At 44.6% G+C, this 21978-nt stretch overlaps 1 long non-coding RNA gene across 1 annotated transcript; it reads left to right on the forward strand.

Annotated features, from left to right (window-relative positions):
* The first annotated feature begins 1888 nt into the window (after positions 1 to 1888).
* Positions 1889 to 14361, forward strand: LOC132007372 (uncharacterized). The gene is made up of 3 exons (XR_009401326.1): positions 1889 to 2037; positions 2653 to 2756; positions 12664 to 14361. It is a non-coding gene; the product is annotated as an uncharacterized LOC132007372 (long non-coding RNA).
* Positions 14362 to 21978: the final 7617 nt, after the last annotated feature.

Consider the following 21978-nt stretch of genomic DNA (forward strand, 5'->3'; position numbering starts at 1 on the left):
GCGCAAGAAGGCAGCAAAGGGGAAGCCCACGCTATGGGAAGGTACAGCAACGGCACCAACGTGCTACCGAGTGTGTGCGAGAGGGCGTAAACCACCAGCGCAAACCAGGAGCCCAATGTGGGCTCAATCCTGGGCTTGGGGCTCTAAGATGCGCCCTACGTCAGTCACAACAGCCCTTTAGGCAGGTGGTCCTCCGCTGTGACCCAAGGGGCCAGAAAGTGCTGTAGACAAGCCTTCCCCCCTATGGACTGATATATCCGAAAATCCCGGGCAGAGGACGGACCGGAAGAACACCTTGCATGCTTCTCCGGTCTGAAATGGCAAAGTCACACAAGAAATGCTACCGTTGCCGGAGTAACACACACGTGTCCTTCCCCAGGCCCCACGCCAACCGCTCGGCATAGTCTTTCTGTGCGAGCACCTGCCCGTGTCTTACGAGGATCCGGGAGAGTCTGACCAGGGCCCAGCACCAGGGACTTCGGCAGCTGGGGTTTCTCAGCTGTCCTAGGGACACTAGCATACCAACTCGGCTAAACCTTTCCTGCCTCCCGACGGTGATGGCCGAAAAGGACAGCAGGTCTCTTCTCTAGAAAGAAACAGGAGGCGTCTAAAAGCCTGGCCGTCACTTACAAACGCACACGGAATGCATTCACAGTGGGCAGCAGTACCCACTCACGCGCCTCACGGAAAGCGGGCTCTTTCCCTGGGATCCTAAAGGCTTGGGCCGTCACTTCCCAGAACTCTGCGCTGTAGATCCGGGCTAGGAATCCCCCAAACCACCGGGAACCTCAGTTCACTCCTAGAGAGCAAAGGGAAAGACAGGGAGAAAGCAGTATGTTCCCGCGGAAGCTTACCGACGTGTACGCGGGACTGCGTGACGGTTTCTGCCACAGGCTTCCCTCACAGTGCGTGGCACCTGTGGCTCCAGCTCACAAGGAATCGGGCACATCTGACCTGACACCGGCCCAGGGTTCTGCTCGGGGCCCAGGCAGCTACAAGGGCGCCACACACTTGGTCTCTTTTCCCCACACCCTGACGGAAACAGCAAACTTTCCTCAACGGCACGGACAGGCTTTATTAGCGGCCACGCCACCAGTGCCTGCCACTGTCAGAGACCAAAACTCTCTGCTTCTTTAGGCGGTGCTGTCAGCAAAACCACACTCTCCCAGGACGCCCGGGGTCCCTGAAACTGGAGCAGCACGATTTCTTTCAGGAGAATCGGGCAGAGGCGTCCGCGTCTGTGGGTGTGGCTGCCCTCCAGCCCCGCGCCCAGGCTCTCCTCCGGGACTCTTCCCCCGACGGGGCCTGACCCCTGCCCTCTGGCCCCCTCGGACCCGGGACCCGCCCGGCTCCCAGGGAACGGCCCCGCCCCCAAGATGGCCGCGCCCCTGTGCCGCTGAGGACGGCAGCGGGAGCCGCTACCGTTTCTTATTCCGACGAGCTGAAGGAAGCGGAGAGCGTGGCTTTGCGGGGTGGCCGGTGCGCACCACAACGCGCGGGACACAGCGCCTCGGCCTCCGAGGCGGCGGGACTGGAGCCGCTGAACCCCTCCGCAGGCGCCTCGCCGCCCGGAGGCCCATTCCCGCCCCGCCCCAGCCCGTCCCGCGCCTGAATGTGCGACTCGTCGCGGAAAATGTTCGCACGCTCTGGTCGCCGCTTCGCGCCGCAGAGGAACCCCGACAGAACCACTGTCCGCGACACGGCCCATCTTGCCCATAGACAGTGCGGACTCGGCCCCCTCGCCCCGTCTCCGTGCGCGTGCGCCGCGCTCCGACCTCGGGCTGCGGGGCGACAGGAGCGGAAGTGCTCCGCTGACCCGAGAGCGGCGCGCCGTCGCGCCGGTTGTTGTTATCCACCGCGACCGTCGGGTTGTGGGAGTCGAGTACGGGAAGGCGGAGCGGATACGGGCTGCAGGGGAGGGCGGGGTTGGTGGGTTCGCGCCTCTGAGGGCTCGCGGCACTGGGCGACGGGCCGAGTGCGGGCGTCGGGATGCGGGCGGCGGCGAGTGATACAGTCAGTGAGTTTGCGGAGTGCCTAGTAAGTGCGAGGCACCTTTGCGGTCCCCGCTCCTCTTCCTGACGGCCTGTGAGCAGGTGCTACGGTTATCTTCGTTTTATTGCGAGGAAGCAAGAACAGAAAGGCTCAGGCCGCTGTCCCAAGTCACATGGCCACGCAACCCCGGGGCATCCTTCTGCCTCTTTCCCTCCTGCCTAGCGCTTGGCCTTTCTAACTACCGTTTCCGAAATTGATCAAGTTTGTGGTTGCTGTCTGCCTTGAATAGAGGCTCGAATAGAGCTCCACAAGGTCGGGGACCTCTGACGAGTTTGTTCCCTGGTGGATCTAGAGCTCCACAAGGTCGGGGACCTCTGCCGAGTTTGTTCCCTGGTGGATCTGCAGCGCTTAGTACAGGCACATAGCGGGCCCTCCCCATTTTCACTGGACGAATAAAAGCGACAGAGCAGGCCGTGAGTTGATTGCAGAGGCAGTGCTCAGCTCCTTGTCTGGTGTTAATAGGGTCCTACTGAACATCGCTCTTCCAACTCAGATGAGGCCTTGGGCTTCCTCGCATAAAGTAAAACACTGGAGTTTTCCTCAGCTTCAGTCCATCACAGGGGTTGCTGATTGCATCTCCTGTGTGGTCCTTCTTTCCAGGAGCGGGGTGCGTCACTGGGACCAGGGCTCACCGACTGCGTGACCCAGCTCACCTGCACCTGGGCTTCCGAGTCTACAGAAGAGCCAGTCTGAGACCTCAGAAGGTGAGTCCCCCTGGGTCAGAGACACAGATGTGGTGCCCCAGGGATGGTCCCAGCTGAAACGCGTTTGTCTCTGAATCCTTAGGTCCTGCATCCTTAGGAACAAGAGAGCTCTTCTGAGGGGCCTGAGAGGAGGAGCCTCAGCCCAGACCCAGAGCCCATGGCAGAGGGAGGAGCCTCAGAGCACAACCCCAGAGCTCGGGGCAGAAGGGCAGGGACTCAAGACAGAGCCAGAACCCAGTGCAGGGGGTGTAGGTTCCCGGGACAGACCCGGACCCTAGGCCAGGGGATGGAGGCTTAGAGGATGAGTAGGTCCAGGAAGAGCTGGACCTGCGGTGGCCTCTGTCCCTCCTCCAGCTGAGGGAGAGCATGCCCACTGTGTGATGGTGGGCAGTTGGACCCCATTGGAGGAGAGAGATGAGATGTCCAAGTGGATGGAGGGACGGTGCCATGAGGCAGGGGGCCTGCCCCCGTCCTGCAAGGGCAGGATCAGGGTGACGAGTGACACTGCCAGCCTCGCAGGACTGTCTCCTCTGCTGACATGCCTGTGTGCACAGCATAATGGCCCCCTTTTTCCAATTCGCTCTTTCTGACACCCGCCTTTACACAAATGTTGACACTTTCCCTGGTATGAGTAAAGTGCGGAACATTTTTGTATTGTTTTCTTTTTGCCTTGGTCAAATGTGCAAGTAGTCTGGAGGTATGCTGTCTTCTGGTTCTGCTGCCTTGTTTAGGTTTATCCTAGGAGCACTTAATTCCCGTTTGAATTGTTCATGGTTTTTGGTCATTATCAGTGAAACTTGTGAAATTCTGTATAGCTATTTATGTGGACATATGTTTTTATATTTTTTGGGTAAATATCTGTAGTGAGGTTGCTTGGTCATATGGTAAGCATATGTTTAACTTTATAAGACATTGCAAAACTGTTGTCCAACATGGCTATACCATTTTGTTTTCCTACTAACAACACACTTTTCATGTAGGTGTGTATGGGAAGCTCACTGTGACTTAAATTTGCATTTTTAAAAGATTTTATTTATTTATTTGTCATAGTGAGCACAGGCAGACAGAATGGCAGGCAGAGGCAGTCGGAGAAGCAGGCTCCCACTGAGCAAGGAGCCCGATGTGGGACTCTATTCCAGGACACTGGGATCATGACCTGAGCCGAAGGCAGCAGCTTAACCAACTGAGCCCCCCAGGCATGCCTTAAATTTGCATTTTTTAAAAGATTTTGTTTATTTATTTGAGACAGAGCACGAGCTGGTGGGAGGGGGAGATGGAGAGGGAGAAGCAGCCCTCCTGCTAAGCGAGGAGCTGGATGTAGGCTCAATCCCATGACCCTGAGATGGTGACCTGAGCTGAAGGCAGATGCTTAACTGACTGAGCCACCCAGTGCCCCTTAAATTTGCATTTTTGTAATGACTGTTGATCCTGAGCATCTTTTCATGTGCTTGTCTGCAATCTGTTTATCTTTGGTGAGGTGTCTATTGTAATCTTTTGCCAGTTTTATATAATAATTGTTATCATTTTCTACATATATAAATACATCTTTAAATATGTCTCTTTGTTTTCTTTATATATTTTATTTGCAAGTTCTTTATCTTCTGTGCATTTTCCAGCATTTACTCCCAAGTTGTGGATTGTTTGTGTCTTTTGAAGACATTTTTACTTTTGATAAAGTCCAGTTTAGCATGTTTTTCTCTTATGGTTCATGCATTTGTGACCCATTTATCAAATTTCTTTCTAACCCATGGTAAGAATGACTTTTCCCATATGTTTTCTAACAGAATATAATTTAGTTCTTATAGTTAAGGCTATGACTGAAGGAGGCCTGGATGGCTCAGTTGGTTGAATGTCTGCCTTCAGCTTAGGTCATGATCCCCGGGTCCTGGAATCGAGTCTCATGTTGGGTTCCTTCTTGGCAGTGAACCAGCTTCCTCCTCTGCCTGCTGCTCCCCCCTGCTTGTGCTCTCTCTTTCTCTTTCTCTCTCTGACAAATAAATGGGTAGAATCTTTTAAAAATAATAAAAATAAAGCTAAGACTGATAATGAGTTAACTTTTATATCTGTTGTGAGGTAAGCATCAACTTTTTTTATTATTACTATTTTTTCATACTCAATTCCATTTGTTTCAGTGACTTTTTTGAAGATAAGGTTTTTTAAACATATTCAGTAAAGGTTTATGTTTATTTTAAAATTTTAATTCAATTAATTAACATATAGCATATAATTAGTTTCAGAGGTAGAGTTCAGTGATTCACCAGTCTTATGTAATACCCAGTACTCATTACAACAGATGGCCTCCTCCTCAATGTCTGTCACCTAGTTACTCCATTCCCCCCCAAACCCCTTACACCCCAGCAACCCTCAGTTTGTTTCCTGTGATTAAGAGTCTCTTATGGTTTGTCTCTCCCTCTGATTCATCTTATTTTATTTTTCCCTCCCTTCCTCTATGATCCTCTGTCTTGTTTCTCAAATTCCTCATATCAGTGAGATCATATGATAATTGTCTTTCTCTGATTGACTTATTTTGCTTAGCCTAATACCCTCTAGTTGTATCCATGTTGTTGCAAATGGCAAGATTTCATTTTTTTTGATGCCTGAGTATTATTCCATTGTATATATATATATATATATACCACATCTTTTTTATCTATTCATCTGTCAGTGGACATCTGAGCTCTTTCCATAGTTTGGCTATTGTGGACTTTGCTGTTATAAACCTTCGGGTGCAGGTATTACTTGAGATCACTACATTTTTATCTTTGTGGTAAATACCCAGTAGTGCAATTGCTGGGTCATAGGGTAGGTCTGTTTTCCAATTTTTATCCTCCATATTGTTTTCCAGAGTGGCTGCACCACCTTGCGTTTCCACCAACAGTGTAAGAGGGTTCCCCTTTCTCCTCATCCTCGCCAACATCTGTTGCTTCCCGATTTGTTAATTTTAGCCATTCTGACTGGTGTCAGGTGGTAGGTATCACATTGTGGTTTTGATTTCCCTGATGCCGAATGATGTTGAGCATTTTATTATGTGTCTTTTGGCCATTTGTAGGTCTTCTTTGGAGAAATGTCTGTTCATGTCTTCTGCCCGTTTCTTGGCTGGATTATTTATTCTTTGGGTGTTCAGTTTGATAAGTTCTTTATAATGATACTGGGCATTTATCTGATATGTCACTTGCAAATATCTTCTCCCATTCTCTCAGCTGTCTTTTGGGTTTGTCGACTATTTCCTTTGCTGTGCAAAAGCTTTTTATCTTGTTGAAGTCCTAATAGTTGACTTTTGCCTTTGTTTCCCTTGCCATTGGAGACATGCCTAGCAAGAAGTTGCTGTGGCCAAGGACGCACAGGTTGTTGCCTGTGTTCTCTAGGATTTTGATTGATTCCCGTCTCACATTTAGGTCTTTCATCCATTTTGAGTCTATTTTTTGTGTATGGTGTAAGAAAATGGTCTGGTTTCATTCTTTTGCATGTGGTTGTCCAATTTTCCTAAGACCCGTCATTGAAGCGACTGTCTTTTTTTCATTGGATATTCTTTCCTGTTTTGTTGAAGTTTAGTTGATCATAGATTTGAGGTCCATTTCTGGGATCTCCATTCTGTTCCACTGATCTGTGGATGTGTTTTTGTGCCAAGATCATACTGTCTTGATGATTACAGCTTTGTAATAGAGCTTGAAGTCCAGAATTATGATGCCACCCACTTTGGTTTTCTTTTTCAACATTCCTTTGGCTATTTGGGGTCTTTTGTGGTTCTGTACAAATTTTAGGATCATTTGTTCCAGTTCTGTGAAAAAAAAGTTGATGGTATTTTGATAGGGATTGCATTGAATATATAGGTTATATATAGGTAGCATAGACATTTTCACAATATTTGTTCTTCCAGTCCATGAGCATGGAACGTTTTTCCATTTCTTTGTGTCTTCCTCAGTTTCTTTCATGAGTGTTTTATAGTCTTCTGAGTATAGATACTTTGCCTCTTTGGTTAGGTTTATTCCTAGGTATCTTATGGTTTGGGGTACAATTGTAAGTGGGATTGACTCCTTAATTTCTCTTTCTTCTCTCTCATTGTTAGTGTATAGAAATGCAACTGATTGTGTATTGATCTTATATCCTGCCACTCTGCTGAGTTCTTGTATGAGTTCTAGCAATTTTGGGGTAGAGTCTTTTGGGTTTTCCACATAGAGTATCATGTCATCTGCGAAGACTGAGAATTTAACTTCTTCTTTGCCAATTTCAATGCCTTTTATTTTTTGTTCTTGTTGTTGTTGTCTGATTGCTGAGGCTGTGACTTCTAGTACTATGTTTAACAACAGTGGTGATAGTGAACATCCCTGTTGTGTTCCTGACCTTAGAGGAAAAGCTCTCGGTTTTTCCCCATTGAGAATGATATTTGTTCTGGGCTTTTGGTAGATGGCTTTTATGATATTGAGGTATGTTCTCTCTATCCCTACACTGTGAAAAGTTTTAATCAAGAAAGGATACTGTACTTTGTCAAATGCTTTTTCTGCATCTGTTAAGGGGATTGTATGGCTCTTGTCTTGTCTTTTATCAATGTGTCATATTACATTGATTTATTTGTGGATGTTGAACCAACCTTGCAGTCCAGGAATAAATCTTGGTAAGTGAATAATCCTTTTAAGGTACTCATGGATCCTATTGGCTGGTGTCTTGGTGAGAATTTTTTCATTTTTGTTCATCAGGGATTTTGGTGGGGTCTTTGTCTGCTTTGGGGATCAAGGTAATGCTGGCCTCATAGAAAGAGTTTGAAACTTTTCCTTCCATTTCAATTTTTTGAAACAGCTCTGGAAGAATAGGAATTAATTCTTCTTTAAATGTTTAGTAGAATTGCCCTGGGAAGCCATCTGGTCCTGGAGTCTTATTTGTTGGGAGATTTTTATTTTTATTTATTTTTTTTAAAAGATTTTATTTATTTATCAGAGAGAGGGAGGGGGGAGAGAGCAAGCACAGGCAGACAAAGTGGCAGGCAGAGGCAGAGGGAGAAGCAGGCTCCCCGCTGAGCAGAGAGCCTGATGTGGGACTCGATCCCAGGACGCTGGGATCATGACCTGAGCCGAAGGCAGCTGCTTAACCAACTGAGCCACCCAGGCATCCCTTGTTGGGAGATTTTTGATTACTGCTTCCATTTCCTCACTGATTAGGGGTCTGTTTGGGTTTTCTATTTCTTCCTAGTTCAGTTTTGGTCATTTATGTGTTTCTGGGAATGCATCCATTTCTTCCACATTGCCTAATCTGTTGGCATATAGTTGCTCAGAATATGTTCTTATAATTGTTTGTATTTCTTTGTGATCTCTCCTCTTTCATTCATGATTTTGTTTATTTGGGTCCTTTCTCTTTTCTTTTTGGTGAGTCTGGCCAGGGGGTTATTGATCTTATTAATTCTTTCAAAGAACCAGCTCCTAGTTTCATTGATCTGTTCTACTGTTCTTTTGGTTTCTATTTCATTGGTTTCTGCTCTAATCTTTATTATTTCTCATCTCCTGCTTGGTTTAGGCTTTATGTCCTGTTCTTTCTCCAGCTCCTTTAGGTGTAAGGTTAGGTCGTATATTTGAGACCTTTCTTGTTTCTTGAAAAATGCTTGTATTGCTATATACTTCCCTCTTCAGATCACCTTTGCTACATCCCAAAGGTTTTGAACAATTGTGTTTTTATTTTCATGTGTTTCTATGAATTTTTAAAATTCTTCTTTAATTTTCTGGTTGATCCATTTATTCTTTAGTAGGATGCTCTCTAGCCTCAATGTATTTGAGTTCTTTCCAAATTTTCTCCTGATTGAGTTCAAGTTTCCAAGCATGTGATCTGAAAATATGCAGGCAATGATCTCAGTCTATGTACCAGTTGAGACCTGATTTGTGACCCAGTATATGATCTGTTCTGGAGAATGTTCCATGTGCACTTGAGAAGAATGTGTATTCTGTTGCTTTAGGATGGAATGCCTAGGCTATATCTGTGAAGTCCATCTGAGCCAGTGTGTCATTCAAAGCCCTTGTTTCCTTGTTGATCTCTGCATAGATGATCTGTCCATTGCTGTGAGTGGGGTGTGTACTATTCTTATATTATTATCAATGTGTTTCTTTAATTTTGTTATTAATTGTCTTATATAATTGGCTGCTCCCATGTTAGGGGCATAAATATTTATAATTAGATCTTCTTGTTGGATAGACCCTTTAATTACCATATAGTGTCCTTCCTCATCTCTATGACAGTTTTTGGCTTAAAATCTAATTTGTCTGATATGAGAATTGCTACCCCAGCTTTCTTTGGCTGTCCATTAGCATGATAAATGGTTTTCCACCCCCTCACTTTAAATCTGGAGGTATCTTTGGTCTAAAATGAGTCCTTTGTAGACACCATATCAGTGGGTCTTGCTTTTTTATCCAATCTGATGCCCTGTGTCTTTTGATTTGGGCATTTAGCCCATTTAAATTTAGAGTAACTATTAAAAGATATGAATCTAGTGCCATTGTATTACCTGTAAAGTCACTGTTTCTATATATTGTGTCTGTTCCTTTCTGGTCTATGTTACTTTTGGGCTCTCTCTTTGCTTAGAGGATCCCCTTTAATATTTCCTGCAGGACTGGTATAGTGATCACAAATTCTTTTATTTTCTGTTTGTCCTGGAAGCTTTTTATCTCTCCTTCTATTTTGAATGACAGCCTTGCTGGATAGAGTATTCTTGGCTGCATATTTTTCTCATTTAGCACCCTGAATATATCATGCTGGTCTTTTCTGGCCTGCCAGGTTTCTGTGGATAGGTCTGCTACCAGTCTAATGTTTCTGCTGTTGGAGGTTACAGATCTCTTGTCCTGAGCTTCTTTCAGGATTTTCTCTTTGTCTCTGAGATTTGCATACTTCACTATTATATGTCAAGATGTTGACCTGTTTTTATTGATTTTGAGGGGGGTTTTCTGTGCCTCCTAAACTTGAATGCCTGTTTCCATCCCCAGATTAGGGAAGCTCACAAGTATAATTTGCTCCATTATTCATTCTCTCTCTCTCTCTCTCTCCTTCTTCTGGGATCCCAGTTACTCTAATATTGTTTTGCTTTGTGGTATCACTTATCTCTTATATTCTTCCCTTGTGATCCAGTAGTTGTTTATCTCTCTTTTTCTCAGCTTCTTTATTTTCCATTATTTGGTCTTCTGTATCACTAATTCTCTCTTCTGCCTCATTTATCCCAGCAGTTAGAGCCTCCATTTTTTATTGCATCTCATTAATAGCCTATTTTTAAATTTCAACTTGATTAGATTTTAGTTCTTTTATTTCTCTGGAAAGGGATTCCCTAGTGTCTTCTATGCTTTTTTCAAGCCCAACTTGTATCTTTATAATCGTTAGTCTGAACTCTAGTTCTAGCATCTTACTAATTTCCATATTGATTAGGTCCCTGGCAATCAATACTACCTCTTGTTCTCTCTTTTGAGGTGAGTTTTTCTGTCTTGTCATTCTGTCCAGAGAAGAATAGATGAGCAGGAGAACAAAATACTAAAATGGCAGCAACCACTCCAGAGGAATATACACTAATAAATCAGAAGACACCCGAAACTGAAAAGAAAATTAAAATTAAAAAAAGAGAATATAATCAGACAAGTGAACACAACAGACCAGTACAGTAGATCCTGTGTGTATTTTGGTCTGGTTGTTAGAAAACTGTATCCCAAAATTATAACAGATGCAATACTTAGATGTGTACAAAAAGAAATTTTAATACAATGAAAGGATAGAATGTAACTGTAAAGATGAAATTTTAAAAAGACTTAAAAAAAAAGAAAAAAGAATATCAGACAAGTGAAGAGAACAGAACAATACACTAGATCCTGGGTGTATTTTAGTCTGTTTACTAGAAGAAACTGCATCCCAAAATTGTAAAGAAAGAGAAATTTATATATACAAAAATAAAATACAAGGAAATGATGGAATGTAACTGTAAAAATGAAAATTGAAAAATACTTAAAGAGTTGATAAAATAAGAAACAGGTTCAAAGGGAAAGAGAAAAAAAATTAAAATTGAAAGACTAAAGAATAATGAGAAAAAAACTCCCATGAGTTCTATATACTATTTTCCTCTAGTGCTTGAGTTTTGCCGTTCTGTGTGACTGTAAACTTGGTCTTAGCTGAATGTTTTTGCTGATCTTCTGGGGAAGGGGCCTCGGGAGCTGATTCTCAGGTGTCTTTGCCCCAGGTGGAATTGCACCGCCCTTGCCAGGGATCAGGGCTAAGTAAGGGGTTCTGGACTGCTTTGTGATTTTTTTCCAAGATTTTATTTATTTATTTGACACACAGAGATCACAAGTAGGCAGAGAGGCAGACAGAGAGAGGGGGCAAAGCAGGCTCCCTGCCGAGCAGAGAGCCCGATGCGGGGCTCGATCCCAGGACCCTGAGATCATGACCCGAGCTGGAGGCAGAGGCTTAACCCACTGAGCCACCCAGGAGACAGAGGCCTAACCCACTGAGCCACCCAGGCGCCCCATGCTTTGTGATTTTTGTTCCCTGAAGGCTTTCTGCTTTTCCACACCGCTTAAAGGATGAGAATGAAAATGGCAGCCTCCCAGTCTCCAGCCCCAGGAAAGTTCACACCCCCCACTCCTGAGGGCACCCTCAGGGAAAAGCAGTGAATCACTCCTGTCTCCCTGGTCTCTGTCTACACTCCATGCTCACCTGGCCTGTGGCCGAGCTTGTCTATCTCAGGCATACTTCCCCACTTCGAGTCTCCAAACCCCGTAGACTTCTGTGGCGTGTACCCACTCCTGGGGGTGGGGTGTGGGGGTGTCACTGTGATTCTGCTCCTCGCTGGGCCCCTGCCTGGGGGGCGGTCTCCCAGCTGTGCAATGGTTTGCAGTTTATGGCAACACCAAGCTGAACGCCCATTCCTCAGTTCACTGATTGCATCCAGCTTCCCTGCTGCAGTGCCTGGAAACTCTGCAGCACTCAGGCACCTCTGTCCTTTTTGTGACCCTAGGGATCCTGAGATCACACTGTCCTATGTAGGATTCTGTCCCGCTTGGCCACCTGAGCACCTTTCCGACAGGGATATCCCTCATAGGAGCAGACTTCCATGATACTAATTCTGTGCTCTGCTGTTGTATCACAGGACCAACTGTTAGGGGAATTTTTCAGCTTCTAGGTTTTGTATTATACTGCGCATGTCCATTTAGAATGCATGCCTATCTGTGGTACAGGACCAGGGTTCTGATTTCTTGTAAGTAACTCCTGGTTCTTCTGTTTTCATCACCTGGAGGGTGACCTCTTTCCAGTTCCTATTTCAAAAGCTTCAATGTGCTTTATGACTTCCAGCTTTTATGAGGTAGCTCAGTTCTAGTACTTTGTCCATTTGTGTCCTGTGGCCTAGAACCCACTCTGCTCATGAATTAGAGCCTGAAATCCCCCAACTGCAAAGCCACACAGCTTCAGTTCCTGTTCACTCCTGACTTTAAATCTCCTCTTGATTTTTGTCACAATATTCTTTATTGATCTCCAGCTTAACCGAATGTTTTCTTTAAAGATTTTATTTATTTATTTACTTTATAAAAGGACTGAGAGCACAAGCATGGGGAACAGCAGAGGGAGAGGGAAAAGTGGGCTCCCTGCCAAGGAGGGAGCCTATTGAGGGACTTGATCCTAGGATCCTGGGATCATAACCTGAGTGGAAGGCAAGACGCTTAACAACTGAGCTACCCAGGCACCTTTGACTGAGTGTTAATTATTTTCGTTAAATATTAGCCAGCATTTCTCTGTGTTTGCAGCCGGAGGAGGTTGCAGTGGTGGAGCACAGCGACAGCCCATCCGCATCAGCCCAAGCCCTAGTGTCAGGGGTTCACAGCAGGGCTTTTATGAATTAATTTTATCCCATAACACGATATAGAGTAGAAATGATGATTCATTGCATTTGTTTCCCTAGAGTTCCGGCAAGTTGGAGACCGGGTAGACAACCACAAGGAAAAAGACCAACCTCAGTGGCAAACTGCATTAGCAGACAAGGAAGCACGGAAGGATCAAAGTGGCCAAGAATTCACAACCTTCAGAAAAATCATTTATCCAGGCTCAGACTTTGTTTCTATAAGGCAAAGACTCTCTAAATATTACTTGTGGGGAAAGTGTTCAAACATAATTTAAACTTTCTCCATGTAAGTAAAGGCTTTTTTGTTTCATAAAAATGTTACATTAATGGATTTTTCTGCTTCTCAGCAACACTCTTTTTTTTTAAGATTTTATTTATTTATTTGTCAGAGAGAGAGAGAGAGAGCAAGAGCGAGCACAGGCAGAGAGGCAGGCAGAGTCAGAGGGAGAAGCAGGCTCCCTGCGGAGCAAGGAGCCCGATGTGGGACTCGATCCCAGGACGCCGGGATCATGACCTGAGCCGAAGGCAGCTGCTTGACCAACTGAGCCACCCAGGCGTCCCCTCAGCAACACTCTTAAGCAAGGAGGATAACGACAGTCTCACGTCCCCCAACCAAACACATCTCCTAATGTTTTACAGCTTGAGGAAACAATCGTAAGGAGTGTGTCTAAGACGCAGAGATACTAAGCAGTATAGCAAGCATTAGCCCCCTACTCCAAGTCACAGTCTGTGGCTCCTTTGTGAAGCCCATTTGTGTGCTTTTCCATGAGACCCTTCATCCTTCCAGACCTCACCCGACAGAATAAAGGTGGGAACATCGTATGTGGTTTATTTGCTACTGTCTCCCTTTTGTCTTGGATTTTGATGTTTAATAGAAAGTAATGAGCAGACTTGAATCTCCGTGGACATTGTAGTTGGTCTCGCCAGGCCAGCAATCACGACAGCTAGGAGGGAAGGGGGATAAATGGTGCAAGAAGTATTTTGGAGCTGTTGCAGAGCTGTGGAAACAACGAGGATTAGATGAATTAAAGTTCTAGAGAGTGAAGTGTGTTTTCTAGGTACCAGACAACTTCCGTCCATTATCTGGAGGCATTTGCTGATTCTGGGTATGAGCAGAGGATGGGGCTTGGCCCAAGCTGACAGACTTTACAAGGGGAAAGAGGTCCAGAAGAGCTTTTAGAGGTTATATAGGGCTGACTTGGAAATGAAAAGAGCCCCAGAAGCATGACGAGTTTTGTCCATAGGATGTTTGCTGAGTTCGTGATGGTGTAGGGGGGTTAGCGGCCTGGGCCAGGAAGGCAAAGTGAGCCCTTGTGCGGTGTCACATGGCTTTCGGAAACAGTCTAGACTGAACCAGAGGCCTGCACGATGGTGGAGAAGGAGGCTAAAGAGCTCAGCTCAGTACCTATGAAGGGGAACTAAATCTCAAGCAGTCTCAGGCCTGGGCAGAGAGAGACCCAACAGGCTCTCAAGCAGAAGGGCAGGAGGGCTAGCCTGAGGAACAGCGCTACAGAGAGCTGGGTTATCTTAACACTGCAGTACAGCCCTCATTCGTTTGAGGTGACAGTCCCAGACTTTATCTGCTGAATAGAGGAAAAGGCAAACTCTGCAGTGTTCAAATACACAGTGTCTGATACATATTACTAGGCATGAGAAAAAGCAGAAAGATGTGGTTGTTAAAGTGAACAACTGTGGTCGGCATGCTTCTAAGAATGACCCCCACGGCCTCTGTTTTGTGATCCGCCTCCTCCCGGCCCTTTGACTGTGGGTGAGACCTGTGAATGTGATGGGATCCCATTTCTCTGGTATTGTTACATTCTCTGACCAAAGGGAGATGATTTGAGTGGGTCTCATCTTTTCCTAGGTGCTTTTGAAAGGCGGTTCCTCCAGCTGGGTGGCAAAAAAGGAAGTCAGATATTTGAAGTTATGGAAGGTGTTCAACACGAGAGAGTCTCCATTGCTGATATGGGGCAAAATCTGTGAGCATTACCCAGGATCTGAGAGCAGCCCCTGATGGACAGCCAGCCAGGAAGTGAGGGCCTTGGTCCAGCAGCCCTGAGGAACTGAATTTGGCCAACGCCAAATGAACTCAGAAGTAGGCTCTTCCCCACAGCCTCCAGATAAGAACCCAGCCCAGCCTATACCTTGAGTCCCACTTTCTGAGATGGAAGGTAGCTAAGCCCACAGGGATTTCTGACCTGCATAACTAGGAATTGATAAATGGGTGCTGCTCTAAGCCACCATTTGTGCTAATTTGTTTCAGCAGCAATAGAGAACTGACACACAAAACTCAGATGAGTTTGATATTGGACTCAGCAAAAAGCACTCTGATCATTACTGTAACAGAAATAAAGGAGAAGACAAAATGGGTGAAAGAGGATTTAAATTGTTGGAATCTTTAAAAAGGGATAAATATGTATGCTACAACTGAAAAAAAATACAGTAACTAAGAACTCACTCTGTATGGGTTTAACAGCAGATTAGACACAGCAGAAGACATGATTAGTGACTTTGAGTCACTTGAGTGACTTGTCCCAAAGAGAGGGAAAAAGTGCAAACAACTGTAAGTAAATTGTGAGAGGCATTTGGGAAACAGCTAAAAGGTAAAACACATATAACTAGAGCAGGAATGTTTATGAAACAGCGGTTAAGTTTTTCAAAAGCCAATGAAAGAGATCAAGCCATGGAGTTAAGAATGTCTAGGTATCCCAAGGAAGAGTAATAAAATCACACCATTTGAAAACTGTCAGCCCTGTATAGTGTATCTGTGATATCTAGTTGTTTACAGCATGTGGAGAAGTTCGGTCCTGGTTACTCTGTCATGGCCGGAAATGGAATGGTACGGTGGAGTAACCAGGACCAACCTTCCCCACCTATTATAAACAACTAGGTATCATAGATACAGTTTACAAGGCTAACAGTTTTCATATGGTGAACAAAGGCCATGCAGGATTGTAAAGCTGAGAACGAAAAGACTCTCGAGGTGGGCCCTTGGACCACCTTGGCTTTCTGCTGGGAGACACTTAGCAAAATACGACGTAGGGAGAGGATCCCAAGAAGAGTTCGGTGGTTCATGGAGTTGAGGAGAAAGAGATGAGTGCTCAAGAAGGCTGAGGCAACTCGAAGTTTCAGGGCATAATAGTCCACACAAGAAAGAGCAACAGAAGTAGGGAGTCCCCCTCCTCGAGAAGAGAGGAATTCACCCAAATCTGTAGGTGTTGCAGGCAGTCCGGCAAGCATTTGGTGCACGTTTTGACTTGGCTTCTGGCCTCATAAGGCTATTAAAAATTCAATCTAGAAATTCCTTATGAAAAATTCCAGCAAAGCAGATTTAAAAGAACCTATATGGCCAATCACTATTCCTGTCAAGGTTCTGTAAATAATTCGGCCAAGTTGTTAAAAACTAGACTTATTTTACAAACAAATGTTAATTTGGCTGTCTTTGGTAAAAATGAGGGTGATTATAGAGAAAAAAATGTTTCAGTAACATACCCGAGTAAATATTAGATTCTGACAGTTTTTTAAACGAAGATCTTATTTATTTATTTGAGAGCGAGTGAGTGGGCATACAGGGGGTCAGGGGTAGAGAAGAGGGAGCATGACAAGACTGTGCTGAGTGTAGAGCCTGAGGAGGGGCTCAGTTTTGAAATCATGACCTATTGAGCCACCCAGGTGCCCCCTAATACTGTTTATTATAGACTGGACTAGATCCTGATTTCTTCTAGTGCCTGACAGCAACTCTCCAAGCCAACATTTTTTATTTTTCTCCCACCTTTGAGTTGGATTCATTTGAAAACAAAAGCTGAAGGCTTTCTTGGAGCCTTGCAAACTAAACATGAACAACTGGATGTAAGCTTAAGAGGAATCACCCCGACCACCCGCGTGAGGGCAATCTCCATGCCTGTTGCTGTGTGGGACATCTTAGCGATCTCGAGACATTTGAACTGCAAACCAGGAAATGGGTCAGACTTGCCACTGCTGCTCTCAGTATATCTGAAGAAGTTTCAACTTGACAGCTAGCAATCTTTTCCACCAGCTGTCCTCAGGACTCAGAGACTGACTTATATTATGACCTGATCATTAACCATTGGTTTTCTTTTGTTTCCATAGAAGTGCCTCTTGTTTAATTCCTGATTTCTTTTTTTTCTTTAAAGATTTTATTTATTTGACAGAGATCACAAGTAGGCAGAGAGGCAGGCAGGGAGAGAGAAGGAGGCAGGCTCTTTGCTGAGCAGAGAGCCCGATGCGGGGCTTGATCCCAGGACCCTGGGATCATGACCTGAGCTGAAGGCAGAGGCTTTAACCCATTGAGCCAGCCAGGCACCCCTAATTCCCGATTTCTTGAACCAGAGACCTAACTTTGAAAACATATCTTCATTATCATCTCTCAGAATGAATTTAAACGGACCTGTTGTCAGGACTGAGACAGCCTCAATGAGACTAGCTCTTTCCTAGCTCAGCTTTGAGTATGTGGAACTTCCTGGGAAGTTCCAGATGGGGGAACTGAGTGGGTACAGGATGAGACAGACCAAAATGTGCCACTTTGGCATAAAGCTTGGTGCCAGTTAAAAGTAATAAAAACTCAGCAGGTCAGGGAAGGTGCTCTGCCTCCCCCAGAATGCCCTAACCACACTGGAGAGGAGAGCCTACAACAGGAAGAGTAGTAACAGAGGCCCCCTTTACCAAGGAAACTCATCTGCATAATAGAACAATCTTGTTTTTCCAGACATCTCCTTTCACCTTCTTGCTAATGACTTTCTTTTCTTTCGTGTCCTCAGGCCCTTACCTTTCTCCTTAGCTCATAGAAGCTTCTTGTTGCCACATCGTGTTTGGAATTTTCTGTCAGTGTGGATTCCCCATTCTAAGGCCTGTTAAATTGCATTTTCTCCTGTTTAAAAAAAAGAAGGAATAGGGAGTCCCTATCAGGTTTTAACTGGATATTAAGCTGTGTGTGTATAATATATGTAATATATAATATATACAATATATATTTTATGTATACACATATAATATATAATATATGCATGTATAAAATATATGCAATATAATATAATATGTGTGTATATATAATATATACTATATCACACACACATGCACACACACACATACATATAATATATAAACTCCACAAGGCCAGGAAAAGAACAACTGGGGAGCTAGGAAGCTGAGGGGTTCCCAGGCCACACAGGACAGGAATATGTGAGTTCTGGCAGGTCAGAATGGACAATTCCAGTTAAATACCCTAAGCAATCAGTGGACACATGGGGAGTCAGGAGCAAGTCTTAGCAGTGGAGGTAATTAGCCCTAGAGTAACGGGTACCGTAAACCTACCCTAACAAAGCTAAAAAACAACCCTTGAAAGAACTAATTCGATCTCCAAGTCTCTTAACTCCAGCATCCTTTAAAGCAGTATAACAAAATCTAGCCTTCAGCAGTGTAAGTTTACTATGTCCAGCATCCAATCAAATATTAAGATGCGAAGATACAGGAAAATGTGATTCATAGCCAAGAAAAATAATCAGATGATGGAAGCAGACCAAGAAAGGAAAAATATGTAGACTTTAAAACACCTGTTAAAATATTATAAATACGGGCACCTGGGTGGCTCAGTGGGTTAAAGCCTCTGCTTTCGGCTCAGGTCATGATCCCAGGGTCCTGGGTTCAAGCCCCGCATCAGGCTCTCTGCTCAGCAGGGAGTCTGCTTCCTCTCCTCTCTCTCTGCCTGCCTCTCTGCCTACTTGTGATCTCTGTCAAATAAATAAATAAAATCTTTAAAAATATATTATACTTGAGGACTGAAAGGAAGCATGATGATGTAAGGAATGGAAGATAAATATGTTGGAAATGATGCAGTAAACTTTCTTTAAAAAGATCTTGTTTCTTTGCCAGAGAGAGCGCACGTGAGAGTAGAAGCAGTGGGAGTGGTGGGCAGAGGGAGAAGCAGGCTCCCGCTGAGCAAGGAGCTCCATGCAATGTGGGACTCAATCCCACGACTCCGGCATCATGACCTGAGTTGAAGGCAGACATTTAATCAACTGAACCACCCAGGTGTCCTGATGCAGTAAACTTCATAAACCTCTAGCCAGATGGCTGACAAAAAAGGGGGAAAGATACAAGTTACCAATATAACAAATGAAAGAAGTACATACATCTTAGAGTCATACTAAATGTATAAGAAAACCATGAAATGTGAACAATTGTGTCAATAAATTAGACAGTTTATAAGAAATGGACAAGTTATCTAGAAGACATAAAGTATCAGATTTTCCCCAAAAGAAATAGGAAATCTCAATAGCCCTATATCTAGTAAAGAATTTGGCTTCATAAGTTTAAATCTTCCTACTAGGAAAACTTTAGGGCCCAGGTAATTTCAGTGGTGAATCTTAGCTCACATTTAAGGATGATCATACAGTAAATAATTGAATCTTGCCCAAAGAAAGTCTAGGCTGTGCCCTTGCCTCCTGGGAGGTAATCTCTAAGCTCTTGGCTTGTCATGCCCGATAGGCTTGCTTTCATTTGTTTGGGTACCTTGGGCCAGGCAGATAGTAACACCATGATTTAGGATAGGAGCTTTGGGTCACACCAACAACATGTTTTAGGGTGTGGCCTTTGGGTCATGTATAAGCTCAACCTCCTGAGGACCTGGAGACTGGGCATGTGGGCAGTGAACTAAGCTCATGTGACAGAGCCCCAGTAGAGCTCTGGACACCAAGGCTCAGGGAAGTTTCCCTGGATGGTGGTACTCTGTGCGCATTGCTAGGCATCAATGCCAAGCAAGAAACACTGTCTAGGACTCCACTGGAAGCTCCACGTTTGGTACTTTCCTGGACTTTGCCCTCTGTATCTCTTCCTTCAGCTGATCTTAGTCTGTGTCCCTTAGCTATGCTAAACCATAGTCATAAGTATAATAACTTTTAGTGAATTCTGTGAGTCCTTCTATATAATTATTGAACTTTGGTGTTCAATGACTGTGGGGACCCCTGTTCTTTCAACTAACATCAGAAGTGAGGGTGGTCTCATGAAGACTGTCCTCCAAGACCTTTATAGTGATGTAGTATCAATCCTATACAAACTCTTGAAGAAAAATAAGGAAGAAATAATTCCCAGTGAATTTCTCACACCAGCATTACTCTGACACCAGAATCAGACCAAGAAATTACAGGAAAAGAACAGACTAATAACCCTCATGAAGACTGGTGCAAAAACACTTAAAATATTAGCAGCTGGAATCCAAGAAAACATGAAAATGAATGCAAGTTTAACATTCAGAATTCAATTTAACTAAATACATTAACAATAAAGGGAAGACATCATCTCAGTGGTTATAGGAAAATAACATGGTAAAATTAATACACAGTCAGGATAAAAAAAAAAACCCTCAGTAAACTAGAAGTAGAAAGGAACTTCCCCAATCTATTAAAAGACATCTCCAGAGGGGCCTGGCTGGCTCAGGCAGTGGAACATATGACTCTTGATCTTGGGGTTGCAGGTTCCAGTCCCACACTGGGTGTAGAGATAATTTAAAAATAAAATATTTAAATAGACATCTACAAAAACCCACAGCCAACATCCTATTAAATGGCAAAAACCTAAACACATTCCCTCAAGCTCATTAAGTTCTCCTTGTCTGCATTGACTCTGCTGATAAGCCTGGAATCTCTAGGCGTAAAACTGATGGGCAGTCAGTAGGAATGTTGTTTAACATTATGATCAGAAAAGGTCAAAATTCAAAGAACAGGAGTCCAAGGGCAATTGCTTTATTAAAAAGGGTCCCTTGCTCAGTTCCCAGATCTGAGCCAAATTTAAGACCTGGAACAAATCGGAGAGTTTCCCATGTCCCTCGAAAGAAGGACCCTACAGCGCTGTAGCAGGTGTCTATTGCTCACCCTTGTCTCCCCACCACCAAACCTATCGCCATTTATTTGGGTGACTATACACTGAGAACAGGGGAGTTCCCAGATATTTTTAGGACTGCTGAACATAGCTTTCTGAGTTCATGTTAATACCCAGACACAAAGCATCATCATGGCCCTCCTGTTGGAATGGGGGCTGAGTGCTAGCTGAAGTCTGACTCACAGTGCCCACTGCAACTGCAGACATGCCCAGTGGTCGTTTCCCAGTCTTAGCCATTGGATTAACGTCCATGTTGGGTCCTTGGCCTGTGTACCAAGATCCTTCATAGTGGGGAGAACAAAATGGAAAACTCTTGCTTTCGCCCTCCCCCACCAACCAAGATGGTAAACTGAAACCAATATTGCACTCTAGAGGATGATGGAGATCAGTGCCACTAGTAAAGGCTTAAAGGGATTAGTGATCCTTAATCATATTTCTGTTTAATTCTTCATTCTGACTCTTGGAGAAAGCAGTTAGAAGAATGGGACAATGGAATAACGTGTTCAAACTACCACAAGTTCAAACACACAAACTTCACAATAGGGAAATACAGGCCTCTTTGGGATCTGGAGGGAACATAATCCACACCTAGAAGTACATCTCTGGCCCATGTACCAAGTACAGAAGGCTGCCAGCTTTGAGGGGGGCCCAAAGCAGGAAAGACTGTAGCCAGCCCAGGTTGTAGCGCAAGCAGACTTGTTGCTTGGACCCTGTGATCTGGCCGACTCTGTGGCATCAAGGGTGTCAGTGGTGAGGAAAATTGCAGTGTGAGTCTCAGGTCCTTAAGATCTGGGAGGGAGGCCATGGAATCCGCAATAGAGAATACTACTTCTGAGGAACCACTGCTGGACTGTTAGACACTTCTGTCACGCTGTGCTAGATCACTTACTGCATAACACAAAACTGCCAATTTTTAGTGTGGCCCAAATCAAGAATGTACTTAAAAAAAAAAGATTTTATTTATTTATTTGACACAGAAAGAGAGATCACAAGCAGGCAGAGAGGTGGGGGGTGGGGAGGAGAAGGCTCCCTGCTGAGCAGAGAGCCCAGGGCCCTGAGATCATGACCTGAGCCGAAGGCAGCGGCTTAACCCACTGAGCCACCCAGGTGCCCCAAGAATGTACTTTGAAATAGGTCTTGCCTACCACATGCAGTGTCTCCTCGGCTACATGACCTAGCATTATCAAGGTGCTTGAAGTGGCTGTGGCAGATAGAAATGATGGACAGAGCCTTTGGAAGGTCCCTGTATGAGAGTCATAGTACCGTCCATGAGGATCTGGGAGTATAGCAACACTATAACAACACTTCTGCAGATAACTATTCTTTGGAGAAGTTTCTAGCTTGCTTTGAGGCTCCTCCCTCTGCCCTTTCTCAGCCACCCTCCTCAGTTAATAACTAACCCTAAATTCTAATACCAGAGGGAGGACCTCCATAGATTGGATGGTAAGTTTGTGACCCTGGAAAAAAGAAAAAAAAAAAAAA

The sequence above is a fragment of the Mustela nigripes genome, chromosome X (genome assembly GCF_022355385.1).
Source record: "Mustela nigripes isolate SB6536 chromosome X, MUSNIG.SB6536, whole genome shotgun sequence".
Classification (NCBI taxonomy): domain Eukaryota; kingdom Metazoa; phylum Chordata; class Mammalia; order Carnivora; family Mustelidae; genus Mustela; species Mustela nigripes.